The 23,939-nt window shown below is 38.8% G+C and overlaps 1 long non-coding RNA gene across 1 annotated transcript; it reads right to left on the bottom strand.

Annotated features, from left to right (window-relative positions):
- Window positions 1-1,238: 1,238 nt before the first annotated feature.
- Window positions 1,239-23,591, bottom strand: LOC144246003 (uncharacterized). Its single transcript, XR_013339601.1, has 3 exons — window positions 23,564-23,591; window positions 23,397-23,466; window positions 1,239-1,281 (listed from the first exon to the last, which is right to left on the bottom strand). It is a non-coding gene; the product is annotated as an uncharacterized LOC144246003 (long non-coding RNA).
- Window positions 23,592-23,939: the final 348 nt, after the last annotated feature.

The raw sequence follows: 23,939 nt of genomic DNA, 5'->3' as shown, positions 1-23,939 counted from the left end.
AATCTATCAAGCCAGGGTAATACAGAATGATTAGGGAACAGTAAGCAAGGAGGGAAAAAACATACTGATCCAGGGAAAGACAGTCCCATCCATTTGCTCGGTCTTGCTTGGGATACGTCTATTAAAAAACAGATAAAAGGGTACTTCAGTGTTAAGTGACAGTACAAAAATATCAAGACAGAGTATCAACACAAAGAAATTTTTCAATTGGAAAAAATGTCACAAAACAAAATGCAGTCTTCATTACTACTTCTGGCAAAATAGATTCACAGTGAATGGTTCACTAATAAAACCCCACCAGCTCCTGACAGTGTGTGGTGGTACACAGCTCCATTAAGAGGAGCTACTGTACCTAGGTATTCCAACCATGCAGACACACAGTGTTGCTGTTTCAGAAAGCTGAAGGAAAAAAAAAAAAGCTATTTCTGACTTGTTCTCTATTGCTTCTTCTGCTACATTGTGCGATGGGGCAAGAAGCACAGCTTGCATATTCACCTGCCATGATAAATTACATCAATTTCAGTCCCTCAAGATGGAGCTACTGGTGCAGAGACCACTGAACACTACCAGTTGCTGTATGCTACAGACAGCAGACAGTTAAAGGCACACTGTGCAAGTGGAACATCACCCTGTATCCTGGGACACAAATGTGACACAGGTTGGACACAGATGTGAGAGAGAAGGTGGGATACTTCTTTCACTCATACATTGTAAAGATGTCCTCATTATACTGCATCCTTTGCTAAGAATATGTACTCTATTAGAATAAACCCTGAGACAGCCATTGGCATGTCTAAAGCTGTCAGCTTTTCCATCTCCAGCAATGGCCAGTACCAGCTGCTCTAAAAGAGAACAAAAAAAAAAAAAAAAAAAAAAGAAGAAGCCTACAGCCAGCAGCTATTCAATAACAGGGCCTTAGGGGAAGTTTCTTCTCAAGCCTCATTAAGTGTTGGCTTCGTTCTTAAATTCCTTTTAAACTTCTCACATTCTATTCTGGCTTCTGGCTTTGTCTGGTGTCTGTACAGTGGACTGGGCTTTCCAATGAGGATTTTCCTTGGCTGGCCCCAGCAACTTCTGAGACTACACTCACAGCTGGCTCCAGAATTGAGCAAAGGTTCTGCACCTCTCTTGATCCAAGTAACTGGTGGGGACAGTCACCACAATGCAGATCATGTCTGCTCTACTTAAATGCAAATGAAAGAGGATCTCCCTTACCTGGTTCTCATTGACTGCCATCAGCATTTTTGTCTTTTTCTTTCAGATGAGATTTCTTTTTGGGGACTGGGGAGCAGGGAGAGAGAGCGCTTTAAAGCCCTTCTCAGATTCTATCTAAAGGACTCGTGCAGCAAAACAGAGTGAGTGCATGTCACCAAGCTCCAGTTGACAATGCAGTTCACAGCAGGGTGCACCTGGGCATTCAGAATGCAGAAACAGCACTCACATATAGGGACAACCATAAATTGTTAGTGAATTAAGGCCCTAAGGGTTGTTTAAATATTGCAGTAATCATGTTGTCAGGCAAAGTCCCACATTCTGCTAAGATTAATCTGACATTCATCAGGAAAGGCACAATAGAAGATTATTTAATTTGGATCACACTGGACTGGAAAACTGGCAGGAGGACAGAAATGACCCAAATTGGAAACAATCTGCAGAGAGTGTGCCAGACAAGAAAAGCAAGCAGAGAGCAAGAAAGCATGTATCTGTTTATTGGACACAGATACATTAATTGCAATGTATACATGCATAATATTAATGTAAATGTTTGCACACAAACATACGGGACTATGGAAATTTCAAGAGCATTCAGTATTGGTCTAACTTCATTTTGGTATCAGCTCCTTGGGATTCTGCTTTAGACTTAAATGAGAGTAGAGTGGGACTTCTGACAATAGCTTTTGAAACATCTCTCCAGTATCACTGCTGCCTATTTTTTCAAATTCCCCCCTCATATTATTGGAAATGGAAACAGCTTTAAATATTTCATTTATATCCTGGAATAAACACTAGTCTTTAGGTGAATTACTTTCAGGCCAGAAGTGCTCTCTTCACAGATCATATATTTTAATTATTGAACAGTTTAGTGGTTCAGGAAAGGTATCTCCTCTTTTTAAAGTCCTTTTTAAAAGTAACTGCATCAGTGGACAAGGGAAGGACTACAGATGCCATTTATCTGGATTTCTGTAAAGCTTCTGACACAGTCTTCCCCCCAACATCTTTCTCTCTAAATTGGAGGGAGAGAGATTCAATGGGGCTGTTAGATGGATAAGAAGCAGGTTGGAGGATCACACCCAGTGAATAGTGGTCAATGGTCCAGATTCCCAATGGACATAAATGAAATTATGTCCTCAGAGGTCCATATTGAGACCAGTATTATTTAATATCTTCATTAGTAATAGAGATGAAGGGATCAAGTGCACCCTCAGCAAATTTGCAGATGATGCCAAATTCAGTGTGGCAAACACAACTGAAGGATAGGATGCCATGCAGGGGGACTGGAACAAGCTGGAGAAATGGGAATCTCAAGAGGTTTAACAAGACCAAGTGCAAGGTGCTGCACCTGGTTAGGGCAACCCCTGACATCAAAACAGGGTGGGGATGGTGCTGGTGGACGAGAGGCTGGATATGAGGCAGCCACATGCATTTTCATTCCTGAAAACCAACTGTATCCTGTGTTGCACCAAAAGAAGCATGGGCAGCAGGTCCCTTCTTTTCCAGTCTTGTGAGACCCCATCTAAAGTACTGCATTCAACTCTGGAATCCCCAGCATAAGAAGGGCATGGGCCCACTTGACAGAATACAGAGGAGGGATGCTGAGATGCTTAAAGGGATGGAACTCCTATGGGAAGGCTGAGAGAACTGGGGTTCAGCCTCGAGAAAGAAAGTGTTTAGGGTGACCTGTCAGTACCTGAAGGAAGCCCACAAGATAGGCAGAAACCTTTTACAATAGCATGTAGTGACAGAACAAATGGGTATAGCTTCAAATTGAGTAGGTTTAGATCAGATATTAGGAAGGAATACTTTACTGAGAGGATGGTTAAGCCCTAGAACAGGTTGTCCAGAGAAACTGTGGGGGGTCCAACCCTGAAAGTCTTCAAGACCAGATTGGATAGGGTTCTGAGCAACCTGGGCGAGGGGAAGGTGTCCCTGCTTATGTCACAGGAATTGTAACTAGATGATCTTTACAAACTTTTCCAAACCAAGCCATTCTATGATTCTGCAATATGATTCTATGATTCTTTTGGCAACTTCACTTATAAATGCTCTCTCCAGTTTTCCTAACCATTGCAGAGATTTTCCATATAGCTATAGTCTTCCTATATGTTCAAGTAATGATAAATCTCGTAACAGCTGCACATACATTATTGGCTTTCAACCCAGGGAAAATAAGAAATAAAAACACATTCTCCTGGATCATTGCCATTTTTTACTGAATAAGTTACTTAGCTTGTTAAACTTGTCAAACAGCAAATACAAAGAAAATGATGGTTTATCTTACTGATTATTCAGCCACTGCACACTGATGTGGGTACGTGCATGATTGAAACATTTATCACTGTTCACAAGATGTCTCTACTTTTCTTTCCTTTCTTCCTTTACCATTACCATGGAACAAAATGTCCCCCCTGCAGTGTTCCCCACCTCCCAAGAAAAAGCTAGAATTCTTTAGAGAGGAAAACTTTTAAATAAAATCTAAAATATTAATTGTTCCACAGTCAAATATGCATATATTCAAAGGGTTTCAAATTCCCTAACAGTTACCACTGTATTTGTAAGCTATCAAACAGCCAAGAAAATTTAGAGCTTTGAACACCAGCTCTGAATATAATCAATGTGAATCAGATTCACATTACCAAATTGAAGATATTTCATATGTACTTTATGTCAGATCATGAATCATTTTTTTGTAATCTAAAATCTTGGAATATACAACCACATTCAAAATATTCAACTACAATCACACCAGCATATGATTATGTTACATATGAAACAGCCATACAGTACGGCAAAGTATCAAATTGAGAGACCTTTGGTGCTTTCAGGATATCTACAGAGCCAGGTTTATACAGCACATTACTGCCAATTCATCTATACCCATCTGAGTAAATCAGTTGGCAGAGAGGGGCAGATTACCACTAATGGCTCTATTATGGAAAGAAGCTGCAACCATTAGCTATTTTACATATGGACAAAAGAGAATTTAATTGATGGCCCATCGCCCAGCAGGCAGAGAGAAATTATGATTTTCACCTTAATGCCAGGCATTAAAAATTCACAGGGCTGTGGAAGAAAGAGATGTTCATCCAGTCTCACTCTGCTTATGGGTCATTTAAAGTATAACTTGAGAAAAGCAGCAGAAAGCTCTGCTTTGAGGAAGCTTGAGTCATCTGGGAAAAAAAATTCACACATTGTAGTATTCCAGTGTTATGGTGTTAAAAAGCCAGTACCAAGGCCCTCTTATTTTTCCTAGCTACAATTTTAGCATTCAAAATAGTATTAAAACATTCAGTTAAAAACATTTTGTGGGTGTTTATATAGCAAATGAAGGAAAGAAGGAGGATCTTTGGAGACACAGTACGTAACAGTAATAATACAATTTATTTTCACATAGCTAAATACAAATGTATAGTCATGTATTTATACATAATATTTACTTAATTTAGCATTTAGGGTAGGCTTGTCTGTATTTGTATATCTTCAGATTTTCATTTACCCAAATGCAAAATGAAATTGCACTGTAGTGTTGTATCTAGTATTTTCATTTTTCTGGTAGGTCCAGCCTTACCTTCCATGTTCAACTCAGAAGCCTTTTCTCATGCCTCTCCTCCTGGAAGACCCCTACAGACTTTTTTGTCTTCGGGATGTCTGCATTTCTCACTTCATCTCCTATGAAATGGTGAAGCATGAAACTGCAGAGGACTCCAAACAGGAGAAGCATTAACCCTGGGGTAAGTCACAGATTTTGATGCTGAGGCACCTCTCCCACTTCCTGCCTTCCTGGAAAGGTAAAGGCTGCTGGGCTGCTGCATCTGCAGTAATTTCTAAGATGCTCTAAGATAAGCTCCTCCCTCCAATGCAAAGTCACTGGAGGTTATTATAAACTTTGAGATGGTAATATTTGTGACTAAACAGCACAATGATGTAGTAAACTGTATGCTCTGCAGGGCAGAGACTATCCAAATGGAAAACAGGGTTGCTGAATTGGAGGAAGGGTCAAACATACAAGTCATGTGGCCAGTGGCAAAGCTTTTCTACATCCTCAGTTGATGTAATAGGATGAAGTTAATCTGTCATGTCTGAAATTTGTATTTTATATGAGCAGTGTAGGAATTGTAAGAATATATGAGCCTTGTCTCTTTTATGCTTTGTTAGCTAGCTAAAATCTCTAGCCATGTTGGTCTGCATACAAAACCTGACTTGTCAAAAAGCAGACAGATTTTTGAATTGGAGACAGTAAAATAGAAGTAAGATCACACTATTTGCTGTTGTAAAATTGGGAGGAGAGGAGAGGAGAGGAGAGGAGAGGAGAGGAGAGGAGAGGAGAGGAGAGGAGAGGAGAGGAGAGGAGAGGAGAGGAGAGGAGAGGAGAGGAGAGGAGAGGAGAGGAGAGGAGAGGAGAGGAGAGGAGAGGAGAGGAGAGGAGAGGAGAGGAGAGGAGAGGAGAGGAGAGGAGAGGAGAGGAGAGGAGAGGAGAGGAGAGGAGAGGAGAGGAGAGGAGAGGAGAGGAGAGGAGAGGAGAGGAGAGGAGAGGAGAGGAGAGGAGAGGAGAGGAGAGGAGAGGAGAGGAGAGGAGAGGAGAGGAGAGGAGAGGAGAGGAGAGGAGAGGAGAGGAGAGGAGAGGAGAGGAGAGGAGAGGAGAGGAGAGGAGAGGAGAGGAGAGGAGAGGAGAGGAGAGGAGAGGAGAGGAGAGGAGAGGAGAGGAGAGGAGAGGAGAGGAGAGGAGAGAAAATAAGCAACAGTGGCTGTCAGACAACTGCATAGGCTGTAATGGTAATCTAGCACAGATCTCTGGCAAATGCAGTGCTTGAGCCCTTGCGGGGCAGCTTGAGAGGGGTTCAGTGCCCTCCACACTCCACTCCTAGCAGCTGTTAGCAAACAGATCCTCTGGGAAAAGTTTTATAGGATGGTTGTGTGAGGTCTCTTGCTGTGAACCTCCAGTGGCAGAAACCAGAGCTTTCTCACTTCCTTTACTCACTCTGGCCCTTTTTCAGTAAGAAAATATTTAGATCAAAGTGCATATTTCACCTCAGAAATAAGAAAAACTGAAATCTCTTTCAGGTAGGCAGCTATTGCTAAACCAAACCACACACAGGAGACACTGAGATGGTGGGTGAGGGAATCATTGCCTCTGTCAGAGGTGGTCTCTCTACCAATGCTCATGCGCACATTCCCATAAAATTGTAATTGAGTAGATATTTGCATAAAAGGAACTAACAACTGTCAGTCATTCAGACTTTCTGATAAGGGGGAATGCATGCACACTGCATCCAGCAAAAATTAGATAGAGATTGAAGTGTGGTGTTTGTTCCTCTCTAAATAATCAAGGCACACATGAGAAATGAAACTGTGTATTCATTTTAAAAACTCTGACATCTCCAGAGTTTTTTAACATGTCAGCATCGGAAACAGGAAGGCTGGAGAGAACAGCCAGCAGTAACAAGCAGAAATAACTATGTGGCCTTCTCCTTCCACTCTTCCTTTCTTCCCCTAAATGAGCCATCTGATCAAAGGCTCTTGCAGAATTGCTAATGAAGACTTATTTTTTAAATTTCCATCGAATCCAGCACCCAGGGGAGGAACAAATGGGCAAGAAGGGTAAGTCATCACTGGCAAGATGAGGTAAGAGCAGGAGTCTGCTGTGAGAGCAGTGCTGGGAAAGCACCTGTCACAAGTCAATATACCCTGATTATTTTCAACTGTTTAGGTTTGAATTTCAATACTGATCTTTGACATGTTTTATCAAGGAGAGTTCCATTAGGAGCAAGTAAAGGTAGCTAGGAGCCATCCATAAAATAATTGTAAAGGACAAGAAATGGAAAAAATCTTTCAGGCTTCCCCTGGTCAAAGGGAGAATATTCTCACCAAAAAATAAAAATATAAAAAAAATAAAAAATAAAAATAAAAAAAAGTTATATTCCTACTTGTCATGGTTTGACATGGAAAAAGAATTTTTCCGGAAGGAAGAGGTCAATTTGGATATTGACCAATTGAAGGTGGACACGCCTCAGAGAACACTGCATAGAAAGGAGAGGGTCACCATGACAAACTTTTTCTCCAGGCAGTGCCATGTGTGACATGGAAGCACAGGATGTGGCAGATGTGTTTCTTTGGGGGTCTGTGGCACAGGAGAGACTCCTGTCTCCCTCAATGGGCTGAGTATCGATTGTCTGGAGGGTGGAAACCTGACTGGGGTCCAGATTGTGTCTCACTGTGGTTTGTTAGAGTTGGATGGTGGGAGGAGGAATGCTTTGCAAGGTTTTCATTTTGATCTTTGTGTGCTTTTTTTTCATTTTCTCCTTTCTTTTTTTTCCTTTTGTAGTAGTAGCTTAATAAAGTTTTTTTTCCTGTTATTAAGCTTGGGCATGCTTTTCACTGTTCTCGATTCCACTTCACAGCATTCAATGGAGAGATTACATTTTCATGAGGGCACTGGCATTGTGCCAGTGTCAAACCATGACACTACTGTAAATAAGACAGACACATTTGTATGATTTTACTTCTGTCTTTGGCCTTGGATGCTGTCATCAAGAAGAATGGATATAACCTGTGTTCTTAACAAAAAACTAAAGGACAATGATTTCCTTTACCACACTCAAGGTTGTGGTCTTCAAAAGGAATAAAAATTACTCCTAATTTTCTACATGATTAAGTGAAGGCTCACAAGAAGCTGCCCTGATGTGGATAAAACTATAGAGGTACACAAATAATAGGTACCAAGATCAGGATTTCTACATTCATTGAGAAAAAGGCACCTTTTTAATATATGTAAAATTACTAGAGTATTCTGTGTTCATGTTCATTTGTCTTTTTAATAAAAAAGGGCAGAGAAGTGGAAATTAACTGTTTCTGGCTTGATATAAAGGTTATGCAGGTTAAACTGAAAAATGTTAATGCATTCCTATAGACAGTTAATGGACAGTTTATGCAACCACTTCTTGACATGAAATTGTGCTGTATCTCTCTTTCCAATACTTTAACTTGACTTTTAATGATATCAACTGATTACATTCATCTATGTAGAATAGCTCAGTTACTTATTTCTCTGATTTAGCTGTTTATGTCCTTGTACAAAAGGTGTATTCTTACGATACTTTGTTCAAAATCAAATGAATTTTTCACCCTGTCTTTTAAGTATTAGAAGAGCTGCACAGAGGAGTACTTAAAAAGATATCAGCATGAGGTCTGTTTAAGCAAATATTGGTTTTAGATTAAAATTTCATAAGTGTGTCCAGCACTGATTTATACAACATTGCATAATATGGTTTCAAACTGTCTATTACAGGTTCCTTTAAACTATATAGACAAAGCTAGTGATTAAAGGCTTTTTGTTCAAGTCCCCTGTAGGTTTAGAAAACTATGAGAAAAGAAGTATTCTCAAGAAACATTACATGATTAGCTGAAAATGCAGTGCAATTCCTGAAGCAAAATTCACATCAAGATTTTGTAGGATGCAGCTCATGCAAAAATAGTCTTCTACCAGTGTGAGCTGTATTAAAGCTCCACACTCAATTAAGTCCACCAATATCTAATCAGGGAGTTGGGATGAAACTTTCACCCCCACTGGCTCATTTCATGTGTTGCCCACTGCAAAGAAGCTTTCCTGTCCTCTGGAAAGCTGCAATGTACTGGAGACACCAAGTCAGAGCCAGTTGGCCTAGAATGGACTAACAAGAACAGTTCTGCTTTGTCAATAATACAAAAGACTTATCTCTGATTAACTTCCTGGATCGTCTTCACTGAAGAAAATGATACCAGTTCTATGGTTTTTTTTCCATAAATGACTATAACTTCACAGCTTCTGGAAGAAACCAAAACATCCTGCCTTTCAGTGAGCTCTGTGCAAGAAAACCTGCGTGCTTAAGGGGAGCACACATCCTTAAATAATGATCACCTTTACAATTTCAATGACTTGCCAAAAGGCACAAGAGATGAAGGAAAATTCAAGCTGTCACCATTATTTTTAAGTGTTCCTGTTTAAGTACACCATCTGTACAGGAATATGTTGCTTCTGAAGCCACAGGTTCTCCCATGACTTCAGGCCTCCTTTCTAAGGACACAGGGAACTCCTGAGAGGGCACGTTTGTCCCCTGCATCCTGACAGCTGACATCACCAGATCTCAAATCCCTTCTAGCAGGCCCCCAAGTATGCCTGGACCTTAAAAAGTAAAAGCCTTTGTCTAAAACACTGTCTTATGTTAACTCAAGAGAAATTAGGAAGAATGACAATTTGTCAGGCATATTGAATTAATTTGTCAAAAATAAACAAGGTTAAAAATAGGAAAGAGTGTTACTTCCAGCAATCCAAGAGGAAGTTCCTGATTGCAGACTGAAAGACAGCTTGCCAGAAAAGTGTGCAATCAAGGGATCCAATCCTACAGCACCCTTAACATCATTCCCTTGGTCACACCGTCTCCTAGCACTTGCTGTGTGGTATTTCTTGCCTCAATACCCACAGAGTTTGGAGGTTTTAGGCTTTTGAATGTAGAAGAATGTTTTCATTTTCATAGTTTCTTTGAAAATCTGTACACTTCTCTAATCTGCATTTCTCTAATGATCAATGTGCTTCACTGTGGTATACCTTGAACCAGCTGCTTCACAACAGTGTGAATGTGAAATCCTTAAAGTCTCTCTAATATGTCTCCCTTTTGTACAAAGAGGGGGTCTCGGAAGAGCCAATTTCACTATTCAGATCTACTTTTTATCTTGAAAATCAAAAAAGCTGTAGTTTTCAGCTCACACTATTTTTTTCTCAGTAAAGCTGTGGTTTTGTTTTCAGTGGTTTTTTTGGTTGTTTTTAGCCTCAGTGTGAAGAAGATCCATCAGAGTTTAATTTTATTTTCTGTAAATTACACACAACATGTTAAAACTCATTATTAGTTTGAGGTTTAGTCACACCTAACTAGGCTGAATGCCACAACTCAATATTTTCCTGCCTGCTTGTTTTTTAAAGTAAAGGATATAAAGGATATGTGAAAACTGTAATGTTCTTTAAACATAGGTTATACAAAAATAGAGACTGAGCTATTTTAACAAAATAGGCATTTTTACTACATCTTTAAGATAAAAGGATCCCAAACAAATTAAGGAGAAGCAAGAGATAAAGAGGTCTTTATATCCTCTCACAATGTCTAAAGAGCCCTGACAATATAGGTAGATAATTTCCAACTCAAATGTTGATCAAAAAGAAACTACAGAACATATGCTTACAGGAATGAAGGGTAAGTATTGACAGTGTTAGCAGGAAGCATATTAGCTATATACAAAAAAACCCTTGGGTTTTGGAATTTCACCACATCATTCTAATGCAACAGTTACCAGGATTCATTCTCATTACAATTACATGTGGTCCAAAGCAAGAAGAAAAGTGAAATAATTCAGTTTAACAAACACTTCCAGTCTGTAAGATAAAATACCAAGTTTGGAAAATGAACTCTGTTCTGCACTAATCTGTTTAAAGATTCTGGCTACGGTTTAAAATATCATAGTACAAAATAATCTAGCATATCCTTCCACTCCATTCTTAAACCTGAGTAAAAGTAAAACAAAAGCCCATATATCTATCTACAAAAGTCAGTTCTGTCTTCCATGCTTTTGTTTTCATATGAAATCAAGAGCAGCTGAGCATACAGGGCCAGGGAAGTTGCCTTAGTGATTTTGTGGATCATCTTTTCCTTACAGATGAAAAGATACTAACACTTCCTTGCATGAAGTGTCTTTTTAAACTGTCAAAGATGCTTGATTAATCCTTGTTCAGTAAAAAAACCTTCATGCTCTGCTCCTCGTGTCTGTGGAAGCCAGATTTCTGCTTCAGCACCTCCTTTATTAACCTTGATCTCACCATGCAAACAATACAAGTTTTTGCACTTCTGAAACTCTCAAATTATATTCTACATTTGCACACTGTGAGAAAGATTTCATGCGTGATTGAGCCTGTTTACATTTTCCCCATCTGATTTGAACTGCTCAGATTTTATGAGTGCCTCTGACTCAGCTGAAAAAGATAGCTTGTCTCTGCACAATTAAGTCTTTCAGAGTAGCCAGAAGTACCATGAGAGTGGAAGGGAAAACACAGGAAGCTCCAAAGGACAGATTACTACTTAAACATTTCAGTTAAATTTCTTTCAGAGATACACTACAAATGAAAACAGAATCAATATATTTCTGATTTTGCTCCTTTCTTACAAATCTCATAAAGGTCCCTGAATATTTGCAAATTTTTCAATTCACATGTTTTGTTTTGGACCTTCATTATTTATTTCTAGAATTCAGAGTTGTAATTGATATTTTTTGCAGAAGTTCATTTTGGTTTAGTTTGTTTGGCTTTCTAGAAAAACTTTAAAACCAGGAGAAGAATCTTGCTTGTTATGGCAGCAAAAGCAAACAAACAAAACAAAACAAAAACCCACCAAAACAAACAAACAAATAAATAAAACCACAAAAAAAAAAAAAAAAAAAAAAAAAAAAACACAAAACCAAAACCACAAAAATAAAAACCCAAACTTAAAAACTAATGGGAATTGGTTAATTGAAATATTCTGACCTAAATATATTGTCCAAAGTATTTAGTTTTATTGAGGCTGAAGAAGAATAAAGTTTCTTTTCCATTTTTGACTACCACCTTCTATTTAAAGTTCACTAATGTAAACCAAATATTTGAAGGTCTGTTATGCTCACAATTCTGAAAACATTTATACAAAACATATTTTAATCATAAACAATGATATACTGAATGTTTCCCAGGTTAACCATGTAAGGCCAAGCTAAAATATTTTCTTCCCACACTGATGAAATGGAGAAGGAATTTTGTTTCCTTTTCTTAAATCAAACACACTTATTCAAGAGCTCTACCTAAAAAACCTTGTGAGAAAACCCTCCTTTGTTCAAGATTTAAAACCCACAGAGCTTTTAAGAGCAAATAAAGATTGTGCCAGATGCTGCACAAATCACATATACACAGTGCAGCACTGATCCCTGCTCAGCCATACCTCAGGACAAATAAATAATATGTGGAGATGAAGCATCCAAAGGGTCCCCTACCAAAACCAGGAAATACCTGATTTTATATTCCTGATATTTCTAAGCACATCACTTAAATAAAATAAACTGAGCCTCAAAAGGAGAAAGTTTTCTAGCTTTTCTTGCACATCATGAAGAAGAAGAGAGGGGAAAATTCCACTTTTCCATCCCACTGCAAGTCACCTTTAAAAGCACATGATTTTCCACAGTGCTAACTCCTGTTCCTTTAATTAAGAATGACAGATGCTCAACATCTGGAGAAAATAAGGTCTGATTTAGTGGCTACATTGCACTGGTGGAAACTTCAGACTGCAGGTTTGGAGTTACAGCAAGTTTGAAGTAGATGTTTAAACCAGTTGAGCTGCTGAAAGAAATCACATGAAGTGATGTCTAAAGAAACAACATGAGAAGAAGTTTTAATTTCACTTAAATGGCATATTTCAATTTTTCATGGTCACATGCAACCTGCCAACCTGGTCATTCTTCTGTATTTCCCGTCTTCTATGCCTGCCCTATGTTGTTTGTATTAACTGATATTTTGTCATTGCTTATTTCTGACATCTCATAATTGTATTTTCATGCATATTTCAGTGGAAGATTAAATATTTTTAAAAATAGGAAGAAAACCTCAGACACTCCAATAGAGTGAGTTAAATAACATGGCATCATGCTGACCAAAGGTGGCTTTGTCACTCCTTGGCTGTGAACTCAAAAAACAAGCCCATAAAACTTAATTTGGGCTAAAATTAACCTGCAGTGTAAAGACACTTCAGTGTCCCTGCTAGGGCACACTTTGTCAGTGCATGTGTGTTGGATGAGGCCAGCCAGGTGTTGGAAGTGGGAAGGCAGAGGGAGCATGGGGAGGGTCTTGAGGGTTACACTGTGCTGGATGCAGGTCCCCACCAGCAACACTTGGCCACCTACACCCAATGGACACTTTCTGTAAGTCAATTCCATTTTGCCTGTGATGGTAATTGATAAATTACCCGTCTTTATCTCAAGCCAGGAGACTTTCCATAATTTTCTCTTCCATCTTCTTGATGAGACAGAGCAGGAAAGTGGCTGAGAGGGTGTTTGGCAGATGACCAAGGTCAACCCACCACAACATGTAAATAATGTACTGTGTCTTCTAATTGAAATTTAGCCAATATGGCAATTCTGGTTTGGTCTGCTTTCTCCACAGAAACAAGCCCTTTCCTACTTTCTTACCCCACCCACCCCTGCCAAAAAAAAAAAAAAAAGGGAAACAAAACACAGGCAACACAGCACCAAAAACACCACAAGTCATCCTTGCAAGGTGAATCACAAAAAAATATGCCATAAACACATGCATAGCTACTATATAGTATTGAATAAGTATAATGGGAGATACTTAGCCACAGGGCAATACCTACAAGTTACTGGCAATAAATTTTGTGTTGCTTTCAACATTTTGAAAAAGAGGCAACTAACTTTATACAGACATAATTTTTCACTATTGTATAAAACTAAGTCTAAAATAAAGTCTTTTCTAAAATATGCAGAGAGTTCATTCTCTCCCCTAGACTCTTCTGCCTTTCTGTAAAGTACTTCTCATGTGCCTTTTTCTATCATAGTCCAGAAACAAGATTAGGGAAACAGCACTGGAAAAAACTAATCTTCTGGTATTTCTAGCCTAAGTAGTAGTCCAGGCCTCTGGATCTGTGATTATCTAAACCAGTCCTCCTACTGTGAATATATAATTTTGGCTTTAAAGAGGGATCCCAGGACTATTGCTAGTGCCAGGAAAAATGTTTTGTGTCCTCTCAAGCTCAACAGCAAGCATAAAGGCTGTGCGAAGGAGGTATACAAATAAACTGAAGTGAAAATTTTAAATTCAGAGAAAAATTGAAACATCTCAGCCCTTTTGGAATAGATCTTGCTGGGGAAAAAAAAAATATGACTGGCGCAGATTTGTCTAGTGACAGTATTAAGGTAATGGATTTTAATTGAGATTTTCTTCCACTGATGGAATTTCTATTTTATGAGATTTGGGAAGTGTTTTTCTGGTCAGAAAGCACAGTTTAGCAATAGAATGAATCCTGGAAAGGCCACAGAGCAAACTTCATCTTTTAGCCTTTATGTGATTTGACTTTATAGTTCATAAAGAAGGGAAATTTTGGTGTTATTTATTTTATTTAGCATTCTTCCAGTTTCAGATAATTGCAAGGTTTGTTTTGTCCAAACCAGGGGCTTTAGAGGAAAATCTGTCCAGACCAGTTATAATGCATAATATCATTTACATATTAAATGTTATTGTTATTCCTATTAGCAAAAATTTATAATTCAGTTTCTTTAAATTTCTCAGATTCAGTGGAGGTAAAACACTTTTTCTTGACAAAATTTAAAATGTTCCCCCATTGCTGAAAGACCAGTGACAATTTACAAGCTGCTCAACTACAGAATTTGTTGTGCTAGACTAATTTATAACATATCTGTTGTATAAGAAAGAGAAAGAAAAGAAAAATCACTCTTTGGAAAATGGCTAATATATGATAGGTTTGTAAAAAAGCTTTGAGGCAAAAACTACTTATGTGGGAAAGATATTTAATGCAATTAGAAGTTTTTCAAATAGTTAAATGAACAAGAAAGAAAAAATAAAGCTTGCATAATTTCATATAGGTAAAATTTTAATCTTGAACAATGAGGAAGTTGGGAGATTTTTAGAAGTCTTTAATGTCAAAACATTTTTTCCCTTGAAGGCTAGTGCTTGAGTAATCTCAAATTTCACCTTTCTTCTAAGAAGACTGAATTTCCTCATCATGGGAAAACCTTCCCTACTCTGTGACTCCCATGCAATACCAGCTGTACTTGAACAGTTCATAATGCTTTGTCTATCCTGTCCATGGAAACTACCCCAAGAGGGAATCCCACATCTACCCTAAGCAATCCATTTGAGGGTCTAACTGTCTTCTCAGATTTTTGAATTTTATGCAATTGAAACTTATTTCCCATATACTCAGAGAGAATATGAGGCACTGTTTATTCTTCTTCAGAATTATATCTTTTACACATCTCAAGCTGATTGTCCCCAGGGAGACCCCTTTTTTTTCTAGGTTATTTTTGCCAAGGTCATGTTTCTTCTGTAGTCTTTTAGGTTTATTCCTCTTTCTCTCCCTATTTATTCCTAAGAATTGTGCCCTCTTGTTACTTCACAACTGTTCTCACACAAGCTGCCTTTCTGCAATGAATTTCTGTTAAGTTCTTTGAAGGTGGGGTAGGAACTGCTTGACAGGCTGTTTGTCACTATACCAGCTTTCTAAAAGATGCTTGGGTATTTAAAGTCCTCCGTCAACACCAAGTCTTTCATCACACCTGATCTCCCAGGCTGGGTGTTCAATGGCAGACTTCAGCATCAGATCACTCCTTCCAGCCTTCTGTTACTGCCCAGAGATTTCAACAGGGCTGTCATCCCTTCCTTTTGGGACTTCATGCATGACCATGACACTTCCAGATTTGTAAAAATTCATTAAACCAGTACCAGAAAGGCCCAGAATTTTCAGGGCTATCATCCTAACATAAATGGATACAGCTTCAGTATTGATGCCAGCCAGGTTTAGGATTGTATCAACATATGTCAAATTGGAATCCATCTGTTATGGACTCTTTGCTACTTTACTGCTACCCAGCTTCCAGCTCCCAGGTACCACACTGCCTGCCATGTTTATGTGACTCCTTTACATACCAAGGGCTGTTATACTGGTGTAATTTATACATCACCTGTTTTACAACCTCACAAAGTGCCCCATTGTGTGGGAGTCAGGCTGCCTTTTGCTTGGATCATTTTCTGACTGCCGCATCTGTGTAATGTATTCATTTCCAGCACTGCTGAGCTGTGCTTAGCCATCAGAAAGGTGGTGGTTCCAGGTCATCTTATTGTACAGTTCAGGTTTTTTATATTGACAAAGCTCAAATAAGATAAATATTTAAGCAAGAATGGTGTAGTAACATTTCTTTTTTCATTATAATCGCATAGAAACAAGAGCTATTACCTTTCTCCCCCCCTGCTTAGCTCACTGAAAGCATACATTTCAGTGTATAGAAAAACTGCAAAATTTCTTTATTCTCCATAACGATAGCACACTAATGTGTGTTATCTGTAAGCGAGTTTATGCCCCTGCTGATTCCTGTGGTTGCACAGTAAAGCATTGTTCTACCTTCAAAAAGGTGATGATTTACAGACCATACCAGACTGTCTTTTAGGACTCTGTTCACACAGGACAGAACCCAGATGGGGGTCACTGAAGTCTGGCAGGATTCAGCATCCATGTAAAGAGCTGGCAGAAGAGATCTCATCACACAGCTAGATTTTTTAAAAAGAACTGATCAATTCAAAATATTTTTACTGCAACTTTATTCTGTGCACAAAGACCCCTTGCCCTGTAAAACAGAGTATATGATATAAATTGAATATCCCCATTCCCCAGATGAGGGCATTTCTTTTTTAAAAAATAAGATCATTTGTAAGAGAATCTTGTTCAGTCATTTATAAATAGTCACCTCTGTAAACCAAGAAATAACCTTGTTTTAAAAAGTACCAACATTGTTGTTCTGTTGTCACCCGCTGGTAATTGAAAATGTGTTTCTGTCAGTTTCTCCTAAGACAGAATGTAATTCTTTCTAAGATCTTGATCTTAAATTGGCAAAAAAAAAAAAAAAAAAAAAACAAAAACCGAAAAAACCTCAGTGATAAAGGAGCCAGAAATTGTTACTTGTACTTTGCACTGGTGATATTGCTACAGCCCTTTCTTATAATCTGAGACATTATTCTTACTGGCTCCTGGAGGGCAGAAGTACAGTCCTAGTTTTTCATTGTTTTTTCCTCCTGCATTGGTATTGCACACTGCTTTGTACTGAAATTGTCCTGAAAGGTCCTGTGAGGGCCTGCATTACAAAACAAACAAATGCCCAAAATCATATAAGGCCAAATCTTGAAGCCACACTTTAGCTTTCAGATTTGTCACTACTCATACTAAGTCAAAAAGGATTTTACCTAAGCAGATCAGAGGAAGAATTAAGAAGAGCTCTGTGATTAAGACAGGTCTTTATGGTTAGAGTAGCAACAAGCCCTCTGCTGCTCTACTTGTGCTTCATAGATCTGATTTTGTTTTGTCTGGTCTTGTGGAATAAAATAATAAGAGTATTCCTTGCACTGTCTGATTGATCTCCTGTCTTGGGAAAACAAAAACACCTGTGAAAGGAGAACCAGATATGAATTGAGGCAGTGCTGAGAAATACACTTTTGTAGCTTCTGTACTTGAGGTGCCTCATACCCAATGAGACAGAGGAAAGGAGGCACCAGCATCATAGTCAGGGCTATTTGCATTGTTGTGCCCGTCTGACCCTTGAGCCAGCTTGGGTAACAGTAGAGAAGATGGTTCATTCCCATAAAGCCCCCACAGATCCCAAATGGTGCCTTCTAAAAATAACAGTTCTCCGCTCTGGTGTAAGTACAGACCTCTTCTGCAGGCTACAGAGAATGAGTTACAGACAATGTCTAGCAAGCAACTGTGTAGATCAATCCAAAAGAAAAGAAGGGAAGCCAAGGGAAAGATTATAGGCAAACTGCATCAGTTAGAGAAGCTGAGCTTCATCACTACAAAGTCAACCTAAAAGGGCTATAACAATTTGTAGTATATTAGTCAAGTTACAAATTTTAGGCTTATAATGTAATAGTTTCTGGTTGGTTTTTTTTTTCTGTATAATCATCATCTCTGCTTTTTTTTTCCCTACCTGCCTTCACTATTCCCACACATTTTCTAATGTTTTTCAGGACCCTTTAAATCTTTGCTGAATTTTTTTCTTGATTGGTAGTCACTTTTCGTGGTTGGAAGTCACTCTTAAAGCATTGTACCTCCTTTGTAAAGTTAAGCACTCAAACAACGCAGGACAGGATCTGACTTGGTTTGCTATCTCTCAGCAGAGTGTCAGGTAGGCAATAAAATTTCTCCATAATGCTACCAGAACATGCCACTTACATGAAAAGATTACTGCAGGTTGTGGGGGTAAGGCAATTCATTCACTATCACTCATTCCACCCAGGTCCTCTCTCTGCTGGGAGTGTAAAGAGGCTAACTGCATTCCAAAGGAAGATTTTAGATGTGGACATGTCCTTTATGCTGTGGACTAGGACCACCAGCTCATATCCATTAGGCCAGCAAAAGAAACCAATCACATGGCAATGATTTTCAATCACTACTGGTTCAGGGTTAGAGTCAAACAAGTGACCTGGAGGTGAAATGTTCCACATCCCATTACTGATCTTCTAAATTATTCTTCCCCCCCAGATGAGGTTTGACACACATAAAAAAAGTAGATTGTGAGGAACTGCAATAGAAAAACTGAGACAGTAGCTCATAATAGATGTGGATTTTGTAAGCCCTTTATGCCTAGGAAATAGTGTTATGGTACAATGATAAGGCAGAATTATTGATTGTATCTAGTGGGTCGTAACTGAGTAACCACACACATCATACTCAGTTTATGAACTAATTCAACTGCTTTACAGTGTATGGCAATTTTTCTTTATATGAAGAAGAAGCTTATTAGAATTTCTGTATTTTTGAACTATTTAAAATAAGGAATAGCTGACAAAATCTGCTTCCCCAAAGCAGAATTTATTCCTTTTTTTTTTTCTTATAACTTCTCCAGTAACTTACTGAAGGATAGAAATATTTTTTAGAAAATTTGTCTCTGGGGTGCAACCAAATCTGAAGATGAGAAAAAGTGCTGTATCTCATGAAGGATTTCATAGGAAATAAAGAATGGAAGAAAATGAAATTCCAAAATAAAAAGTTCTATAGAAGATACTTTTGGGGACTGACTCCAGTAAAAGAGGTAAAAAGTGTTTAGGCAGCTTCCTTCACTCACTGCACAGCTATCTGCCTCATTGGAGGGGAATACAAACATTAAATGAGAGATCTGAGGCAAAACAAATACTTCTAATGACTTGCATCATTCTCCCTCTTCCCTGTCTCTGCCTTTCTGTCTCATGCTATGAGACATTGAACAGTTCCCAGCAGGGCTCACACCCTCCAACCAGCAGCCTCGAGTCATGGACCAAAAGTGCCATCAGTGCTAGACCATGACAGAATGGCAACTGCAAACAAGAGTCAACACCTTTGTGTTTGCCCAGGCTTGAAATAGTTTGACTCTTTGAGCAGGGGAACTTTTTGCAGATTTTTGGGGTGTTATGTTTGCCCAAAAGCTAAACTTCTATTTAGTGCAGCCTTTTTTTTTTTTTTTTTTTTTTTCTCAGGGACCAGGCAACCATAAGAAGCAAAGATCTAGCAAAGAACTTTTTCTTTTCAATTCCCACCTCTGGCAAACAGCTCATGCAGCAAAGAGAAGGCACACAACAGAGCTGGAGGAGTGAATGCACTCTGCTCTAAAAACATGTGACAGTGAGTGATGTGGAAAGAGGTAGACAGGGAAGTGAGTGTTAGTAACACTTTTGAGGATCAATCACTTGAACTGTGGTGTCACTCCTACAGGACTTCAGACAACTGTTTGTTGGAGCACTTACAAAATCCAGCAGTTTCTCTTTTAAGGGATGAATGAAAAATACCAGCTAGAGAAAGAATAAATTGCTTATTCCACATAAGAAAGACTGGCTGAGCTCAGCATCAAATAAAACTTCCTTCACACAATGCAAGATTGCTTGTGCACTGAGAAACCAGATGGGCTGTCAGAATTTAGATACAAACTGACTTTGAGGTGTACTGGGGTCTTGGTTATACAATTAAGAAGGAATAGAATTCTTCACAATATTATCCAGTCCATATATAACTTGAAGTTTGTCCTCTAATACTTATTTAGGATGAGCTAAATAATTTGTCTCTCCACTGACTACGGAAGGAACCTGGATAGCTAACTTGGAACAGGCAATCAATTTTTGATAGCTCACATTAGGGGAGGTGGAACTGGCCTGCAGTATATTTCATATAACCAGTATCCTACTAAAATTTATTTTTCAGAATTAAATTTAAAGAGTGGAGGAGGAGAATTTTGCCAGTAAGTCTTGAAAATAGACAGACACTTAGCAAGATAGAGACAAAAAATTATGTTACTGCCTGAAGGTGACCCAAGGGAAAGGCTGGCATTCAACAGCAGCCAGATTGTATTTGTGGTGGGGGAGAGGGAGAAGGGCAGGAGGGAGAAAAGGTTTCTAAAAGTCTTATTCCATATTTGGCTGAATAATAGAAAGTATGTCAGGAAAAATAAAAAACTACCAAATCATCAAAACTACCCTATGTGGCTGTACTCTCCAGCTGACTCTGTGAGACACTGGATCCTTTCAAGTCCAGTTTGCAAAGATTCAGCGGACCACGTCTTGGACAGATTCACAGTAAGGAGCTTACATCTCTCATCTCTAAGCTAAACTCAAGTCTGACAGAAGCATACCAGAGGTTGTCATTCAAATGCTGCCACTAGTAGTGCCTCTCCTAGTAGTATGGCTTTTATGGTGTTATTCAGTATCATTGTTTATCAAGAATGAAATAGGGATGATTAAAGGAGAGGAAAGGAAAAAGAGGATGAAAAGCACCATCCAATCTATTCAGTCACACAGGGGATAAAAATACTTAAATGCCTGAAAGGCAGTTGTATTGCACCATTGGTTTAATTGGTCTACATATCAGAAAATTATCATTTACTGAGCAAGTAAGTGTTTATATGTCTGAGTCAGGATATCTCTTGAGCTGATAATGTGGAGTAAGAAATGCATAAGCTTTTACAATCACAGGAAAGAAGACTAATAATAAGAAAGAAGATTAAGCTTTTACAACCAAGAAACTATCTCCCAGCTATGGTACACCATTGCTCTGAAACAAAAGTACACCATGATGGTTCTTGTTTTCTGGAGACTGACACCACTCATGGCTGCAGATAGGAGGGGAAATGCATCAAGAGAAAACCACCTGTGATACACTGGCCAGGAGACACTATTCAGATGCTGGGCTTCTGCCTCTATTCCTGACAAAGAATTGCAGGGTTGGACATGGGAGATTTTGCTAACAACTTTTGAATAACTTCCGCTTTTCCTTCTATCCTGTAGAGCTTGATAGTGATTTTGGCATTTTTGTGCTTGGCTGGATAGGTTTTGTAGAAGGGAGAAGACAAGTTTGACAACTTTCAGGCTTCATTAAGCTCAAAGATTAAACTATGTGCAAATCCATGGACAATGCAGCTGAATGTTGACTTGCATCTGTAGTGGCATTGCTATTTGTAGTCAGTCAGCTTCATAACAGTCTATTCAAATTCTCTTGAGTAATCTGCTCAAGGAAAAGCTAAATTCTTGAAGTCAAATCTAATTATCTCTGTGCAGAGTGGCTATCTAGCCAGCACTGTCCATTTTTGGTCAGTCTGGGACATTGTTACGCCATTTCTTTAAGTGCCCAACAGCAAATTGATGAAATATACAGAATCAGGGAGATTAAAGTGTATGTTCAAGATTTTATACCTCATGTGCTTGCCATTGGCAGCTTAATTTTCACATTTGTGCATTTTGGGATCTTGTGCACCATAACCAGCATACACATATGTGAAGAACTAATGCTTCTTTATTTCCAGCTGATGTACTTTAGCTGAATTAATTCAAGTAAGCACCAAAAATTATTCTTTTGGAACATTAAGTGTGATATGGAATGAGAAAATGAAAGCACAGACCAGTTCTGTGCAGTCCCATAAAGGCATGTACCCTGTTATCCCCTCTGTCAGTAGAAACTGGAGGGTGTGCTGAAATAAATGTGATTTGAGCAACCAAGGGGAATTTTTCAAGCCCAGGAGATGAAATGTGTTACACTGCCATATATTTGCCTAATTCTGGCTCACAAAGCAAGCACAGTATTTGTCAAGATCACAAAGCACCCAGAATTTAAGAGCTCAGAAGTCCCAAAGTCCAGCCTTCTCCTTCCTTTTCTATGCTGCTTGCTGTGAAAAGAAAAATATTGGAAGGTTTTGAGAGGCTCCCCAGATTGACGTCTGCTGTTCGATACCCACCTAATGAGCTGCTTAACAACTGTTACCAAAATTAATGAGTCAAGTCACAGTTGTAATTACCATATTGCAGATCACAGTATTGTATTAGATTACCATGGACTTCTACTTAGGAATATTTACACCATGACGACTGTTTGAAATGTGCTCCAGTGTTTCAGCAGATTGCATTGCCTCATAGCCCATATTTATTAGGCTAGGCAGGAGTCACAGGAGTCTTATCATGAATTCTTTGGCTCCAGCTTGTAGGGATCAATGAAGAGCCAATCTTAATGTTAAGAATATCCAGGTATTGAAAAATGCACAAGTGTTAAAAAGACCTTAATTGTACATATGAGCATACACTGCAAAGGAGCAAGGATCTGGGCAATGAAAACACTAATCTGGGGCCAGAAGTGAATGCTTCACTATCAGGATATATTAGTATAACTGGGCATAAATTAGTCTGATTTAACTCCTACTTCAGGAGAGAAGCAAAATGCTCAAAATATAGTGTTCCAGCAATTTAGGGTAACCAAGCATAGTTTCCTTATACAGAGCCATGCTTTCTTCTGTGCAGAAATAGGTAAGAAACAGTTCTACACAACAATATCCTATACATTATCTTGAAAAGGCTGTAATTTCACCTTCCTCCTACTTCACTCTCTGCTAATGAGAGATTATAAAATATAGATAAACAAATTGTCTTTGCTTCATAAAATCAGATGGTGTGAAAATGGTCAGGGTTCTTGCACATTTGAATTTATCTCCTATTTGTTTACTATTAACAAGGGTTCAGGAGGCTGCAATATGTGTTTGTGTGAGCACAAATATATATATATATATTTTTTTTTTTTTAATATATATATATATATATGTACACAAGGCACCTGAACAAGTACAGGAAACCAATTGTTCAAGGGGTTGCCACTGTCCCCTAAAGCCAAGTATCACAACTGGGAAATGCTTCCTGGAGCCTCTTCTCCATCTGCCCAGTCCCATTCACTTTTCTGCAGCCCTCAGCACCTCACTGCATTTATGGAAGAGGGCTTGCCCATGCTACCTCCTGCTCCTGTGCAGATCACTGGCAAGCTACGAAACTGGGAGGCGCATACACTGCTTGATGGATAACTTAGAGGGACTTGCAATGAATGAGCACCTCTTACCTTAGAATCTTGAAAAGACAATTTCAGAATGGCTGGTCTTGGTTCCCCCATTTCCTGCTCCAAGGAGAGCCTGTTAGGACAGACAAATGAGCCAAGTCAATAACATCCACCCAGACAGGATATATTGAACCAATTCAAGGGTAGGTGGGGAGCAGCTGCGGTCCTGCCTGTGAAATACTACAGTCATTGCCATCGTGCAGTGAGTCATCAAGCCCCCTTTATTTACACCTTCATATAAGTGCTGGCAAACACTGATTTATGTGCTGAAAACTGAGAACTGGGGTATGGCCATGTTAAAGAAAGAAACACAAGCACATATGTGCACAGACCAGCAATTTATCTTCTGTCTGTCCAGCAGAATTTTAAGCCACAAAGACCTGAAAGAAATTGACCTTTTATTACTTTTGAATTGAGGACAGATTTTCACTTTAAAGGCTTGATTATATTGCTGGGCTTGCTTCTTTACTTTTTATGATTTTGGAAAATGCCATGGTATCTGGGCAATGCAACAGAGCTTAGGCTCTATTATGTGCATAATTTCAA

This window comes from Lonchura striata, chromosome 3 (genome assembly GCF_046129695.1).
Source record: "Lonchura striata isolate bLonStr1 chromosome 3, bLonStr1.mat, whole genome shotgun sequence".
Classification (NCBI taxonomy): Eukaryota; Metazoa; Chordata; class Aves; order Passeriformes; family Estrildidae; genus Lonchura; species Lonchura striata.
This window is presented reverse-complemented; position numbering and strand designations above follow the sequence as displayed.